The sequence below is a fragment of the Geotrypetes seraphini genome, chromosome 1 (assembly GCF_902459505.1).
Source record: "Geotrypetes seraphini chromosome 1, aGeoSer1.1, whole genome shotgun sequence".
In the NCBI taxonomy this organism is placed as follows: domain Eukaryota; kingdom Metazoa; phylum Chordata; class Amphibia; order Gymnophiona; family Dermophiidae; genus Geotrypetes; species Geotrypetes seraphini.
Genome location: NC_047084.1, coordinates 335597686 through 335603795, shown reverse-complemented (window position 1 = coordinate 335603795; position 6110 = coordinate 335597686).

Sequence of the window (6110 nt, the reverse complement as noted above, 5' to 3'; positions counted from 1 at the left end):
GTTTATCATTTTTAGCCATTGCAAAGTCATTTCTTCTTTATTGTATGAAGGCAGATAAAGGGGGAATGGTGATTAAGATAGAAAAAAAAATTATCAGCTCTAAAATGTTCATGCTTTACAGCAGCGAATTGCAAACTGTGAGCTACGGTGGGATTCTGGGTGTGCCACCAGGGATTGAACGTATACCGAGCGTCACTTCCGAAGTCGGCGCCTCTCCTCCGCCCCCACATGAACCTCGTCCCATTTTTCCTGAGCTCGTGGCCGGAGGGCCTCCGAGCATGCGCAGACGCTGACATGTGTGCAACATTGTGTTGACATCCGTGCATGCTTGGAGGCCCACCAGACACGGCCCTGAGCTCAGGGAAAACAAGACAAGGTTCCTGTGAAGCAGGGCAGGGTTGTGGGTGTGACAAAGAAAACCATTTGCTACGTTAGTGTGCCGGAGCAAAAAAAAAAATAAATTTTGCGACACAGTGCTTTATAGTAACAGCCTCTTGTATTTACCTTTCTAAATCCAGTGATTATATCTGAGCGGCTTGTTTATCCCATTGGTTTGATAGGGTCATAATAATTGATTAACACCAGGTCACTCACTTTCTGTAGTCCCAGTCTTGTATACTACTCCCATTTCCCTCATCACTCAGTTGAAATACCCAGAATTTTGAACTTCAGGTCATGATCTTAATAAAAAAAAAAAAAAAAGTGCTTCTGGGCTCTGAGCCATTTCTGTTGTGAACACTGCTGCCTGGATAAGTCCTCTCAGCAAGTTCTTTACACACTAATAGCATCACAGCTTGATTACTGCAATATTATTTAAATGCCAGCTTTCTATCATCTATTCAAGCTGTGCAAAAGATGACAATTCAAACACTGAGAAGTGCAAGGAAACGGGGTCAGGTAACATTTCTCCTGATGCAGCACCACTGGTTACCAGCATAATTCTGAAGACAATATAAGATTCTCTCATATTTATCTTCTCTAACATCACACACTCTATAAAGAATACTTTGCTAAACGATGATTGTCTACTTCGTTTGATTTGCTTATTTAGACTCTACCTGCCAATGTGCATTTTTTTTGTGCAGAGCCTCTGCTTTGGAATTCCATATTTTTCCAAAGAGATGCCCTGAAAATGTACTTATTTCAGCAAGCCTGCAGTGTCCAATAGTGGTAGATATATACAGTTTTAGGATGACCTGATGGTGCTTATTCTCTCTGACTGTACTTCTTCCTATCCTACATTGAAATCAAGATTTGTTTTAATAAACCACCATCAACCAATGTACAGTATAGCTTTTCTTTCTGTTGGATTTAATTTGTAAACCACTGTTACGGTCTCAGGAAGGGCAGAATATTAAATCACTATAAACCATAGCCATGATAGCATGCTGTCTCGTGCGTGGCATCTATTCCAGCAAAAAGGCATTATATAAAACAGGTCTATCCAAACAAAGAAAACCACAAAGCCATGAGATAAATGAATACACTGACCACAAAACTAAACTAAAAAAACACAGTAAATTAGCGATTCCTTTTTATGTATGCTAGATTCATATGCTGGTGTTAAGAACCTTTTCTAGGCAAATCATTGCTTGATACATAACTTTGAGATGCAGATTAGTAATTTTTAAAATAGATTTGGGATACCATTTCCACAGATCAAAGCAACAGGATCTTAGCCATTAAGGCCTAATGTGCAGTTAGTTATAAATTTGATGACACTGAGACTATGTGCAGTGGAAGCCTGATTTCATGAGTAAAGCAGTGGTATTAACTTTGGCCATTAACATGCACTAATATAGTATTTAAATGTACTCACTAATGGCTGAGAGTGTTAAAGCAGAGAGTAATATGTGTGCCAATGTGGACAGCTATCAGGGTCCTGTGGAAACTCAAAGGGATTATATTCTTTCCCTCTGATTGTTGTGTGTGTGTGTGTGTGTGAGGAGGGGGAGGGGTGGGGTCATAGGAGCCAGCTTTATGGGTGTTATAGCACCCTAAGATTGTGCAAGCTCTTTGACTGTGCTCAGTGAGGGGCAAGTTCCATTGGGTTTAGCACCCCCAAGCATTCTGAAAAGTTGGGTCTTATGGTGGGGGGGTCCTTGTTCCCTCTATCTTCCAGGGTGCTTGTTTGCTTGAAGTGCTGGTGGTCTGCATGCAGGCACATGCAGTGGTATAGTGGAGCGGGCTCCCATCCCTATTAAAAATTAACTTACAGTTAAATAAGCCGTATGAAAACCATACCTAATAGTAAAATGTAGTAAAATAATTAGGAAGTGATGGGTTTGGGGTATTTTCATCTTTACTTCTGAGGTTATTTGCATTTATTTGGACAGAGAACCAGCTTATCAGCACGACACTAGGTATATGGGAAGCAGAGTTTAGTGGGTTACACATACATACTAGTGCAAATCCTACATCTGCAGGCATATATGGATTTAAAAAAACCCAAAACTCTCTACTATAAGATAACACAAGTTTTGCATCAATGCATCTGTTACAGTTTGCACATTTTAACCCACACTGGGCTCGCTATTCAAAGCCGCTCACCAGGATAATGGCAGCTGTAGCCCAGATAATTGGTTTAGCCACTGCTGTCTGTGGCAAGCACCACCGGCATTATAAATTTATTCGCCAGATAAAGTGACTTCGCACAAAACAAGGCCTAACCAGATAGCAATCCGGAGAGCAGTCTCAAATCACCACGATCTGGATGGCAGTGTTGCCTGCTGCATGATGTGGATATTCTATGCTGGTTGCATTCTGGGCACTGGATTAAACTGTTGTGGCAGGTATTTGAATAAAATCCACCAATTGCAGGAGCTGAATATTGGGCCAGCTTGTTCTATTGTATCACTATGTGAGGAACTATTTAGTATCCTTGAATTTTAACATGTTATTTCTTCATTATCACAGCTTTAATGATAGTAGTAACCCAAGCTAGCTTTCACACGTGAACGGTACTGGTAATGTTTGTGATGGATAACTCAGGCACTTAACAGATATTAACACCTGGATTAACCATTATAATAATTTAGAACATGAACATTCCCTGGAATTCCTTTCCCTCTCACTACATGTCACTAGAACAAAACTCATGCATTAAGAACCACTGGCTTCCAGTCAGAGAACAGTATAAGTCATATCTTTCAAAGTGATTAAAAATAGAAAATACTTCAAATTGACAGATTTAAGGTCATCTGGAAATATTGCTTGACTTTTCACAATTGCAACACAAATATGGTCTTAATGAATCACAAAATTATAAGTGGTTGCAATTGAAGCAGGCCATTCAGGTAGGGTTCCCTGAATGGAAAAATCTTAGTGATAAGTATAGTTTGCCTTTCTTGTGTTTTCAGGTGGACTTTCTGGGATACCAGGTTGCTCAATGGTACAAATTGATATCTGGATTTATAAAAACCAAGGACTGGTTTTCGGGACATTTGGAGCATTGAGATTAAGCATCATATTACTGCGTCTCAATGGCCACAAATTTGGTCTTGGAGGATGAGATATACAGTGTCGGCATCTATGAGACAAACCTGTTTTTTTTCTGTTACATAGAGCATTTTGGACCCCGGTTCGTTTACAGAAGTTAGATAGCTCTAAATCTAATAGATGCTGGCACTGTCATCTTGAAGCTGGGACATTAGATCATTTGTTATTCTATTGTCCATTCATTCTTGCTTTTTGGAAATCAATATGGGGTCAAATAAATAATTTGTTAGAAAATCCAGTGGCATTATCCTATGACACCGTATTGTTTGGCATGTCAATGAGGGCTAAAAGCCAAATATCCTCTAATAATAGCAGTTTTCTGCTCATTATGACAGGGGTTGCCATTCATCAGATTACGAATAACTGGAAAAATTGGAAGAGGTTGAATTACAGCTTTTGGTGGAACTCTTTATGCCACATACTCAAAATGGAAAGGATAATTGCTATACAGCAGGGAAATCTTAAAAAATTTCAGGTTATTTGGGAGCCATTAATAAAATATTGCAAAGATTGAAAGTACTGTATAGATTAAACATTAATTTTTTCCCCTTTGGTTCATATACGTCCAGGGTGGGGTGGGAGATGGGAATATTTTATGATTTCTCTTACTTATGAATAACTATAGGATACAAGGTAGAGGGATTATTTGATATAGTTTAGAATTTGATGATATATTAAGTGTGATTTAAGTATAAATGATTGTATTATATGTTACACTTACTGGGAGCTTTAAAAATGAATAAAGATTAATTAATGAATAAAGATTAATTAATATGCCTGACTTTTGTTCTATGGTGGAGGTAGCTGTTAGTTATCGGTATGACCCTTATTTCAAACCAGTTATTTAAATGAAGCAGAGTGCAAAAAAGCCACTTGAGAAATATACAAAGAGAAGTGCAAAGAAAACCAACATGAAGATGAATGAACTGAAGCAGTACCCAAATTTTTGCTTTTGTGTAAGTCAAATCAGCAAAGTCAAATGAGATATACTGTACATCTCAGATGTTATTAGGAAAAAAAGATGAGAACAGCAAAAAAAAGTGTTATATTTTAAATCACAGAACCTCGCTGGAATGGGCAGAGATTTAAGCATGCATAAGACACTTTAAAGACATGGTGATGGACACAACATGATTGGAAAAATAGAAATAAAGAGCCAAGGTTGATGTGTGGTGTTTTCCAGCAAATAAATTTCTGCATACAAACTTGATGGAATAGGGAATGGATATACTATAGCTCATGCAGAATTCTGTAGTCTATGGTCCTGTTTTGGGGAGTAATATACCATCCAAAATGAATGTGCCTGCAAGCGGCACTAGAACACCTTTTTTGTTTAGGGAAGCCCAAGCTAAGCATCTCCCTCTTTTCATACATACCATCTCATAAACCAATCTCAATGCCATCCATCATTAATCTACATCCCAACCTCAATCTCTTTCTTTGTTGTCCATCATTCTATCTGTTGTCCTCTCCCTTCAACTCTTCAAAATCTCCCCTAAGCCCCCTCTCTGTTGTTCCAACATTTCTTTCTCCTCCTCTCCAGTGTCCATTATTTCTCCTCTTCCTCAACTCGCAAGCCCTTCCTGTAGTGTCCAATATTTATTCCCTTCCTAACTCCCCATCATGGTGTCCAACATTTTTCTCTTTCCCTATCTCTCAATCCCACCCTTATGGTGTTCAGAATTTCTCTTCTTCCCAACCTCTCAAACTCTCCCTCCCCACCTGGTCATGTCCAACATTTCTGTTCTTTACCTCTCAATCCCTCCCCTGTGTGATGTCCATTAGTTCTGCTTCCTTCCCTCCCTCCCTCTTCAGGAACTTTCTCTTCTCTGTCTTCCATGGCATTCAGCATTTTCTCCTTCCTTACCACCCCATGGTGTCCAGCATTTCTCTCCTTCCCTCCCCTTCCCCGTGGTCTCCAGCTTCTGTCTTCTTCCTTCCCTCTACTCTCCACCAGCTGCTGAGTTACCCCTGGCCACTGGTGCAATGACATTACAGAAATATATAGCCAACCAACACAGGAGCTCAAGCATCTATGCAGGCTCATGGCCTGTTGGCTTCCGCCCCCTCCAAACTTTCCATTTCAGAAGGGCAGAAGCTGGCTGGCTTTAAGCCTGCGCAGATGCTTAAGTTCCCTTGCTGGCCAGCTGCAAAGACTCCTGTAGTGTTGTTACCCCATTTGGGCCAGGGGGAGGAAGGAGGCAAGAAGATGCTGGTGACCACAGAGGGAGAGGATAAAAATGCTGGACACCAGTGGGAGAGAGGAAGAGAGAAACGGGGGAAATCAGAAGGATAGGAAATGAACACCTCACTGAGAAAGAAACTTGGGGGTGCCATGGACCTTGTGTCTGCACACAACTATTTGTTTCATAAATTTCATATATACAAATTCACTATGCCAAGGTGATCTTCTGAAAAGAACATTATTTTTTATGGGAAGAAAACATGATTTATAGAATTTTGTACAAGAAGTCAGAGAACAATGCTAGCTTTTACAAAGCTCTGGTGACATAAATGCTCCGAAGCTCATTGTTCTTATTCCCTAGGATTTATCTATATATTCAAAAGCCCTTATGAGGTCAGTAGAAGCACTGACCACCTAGGTATATAGA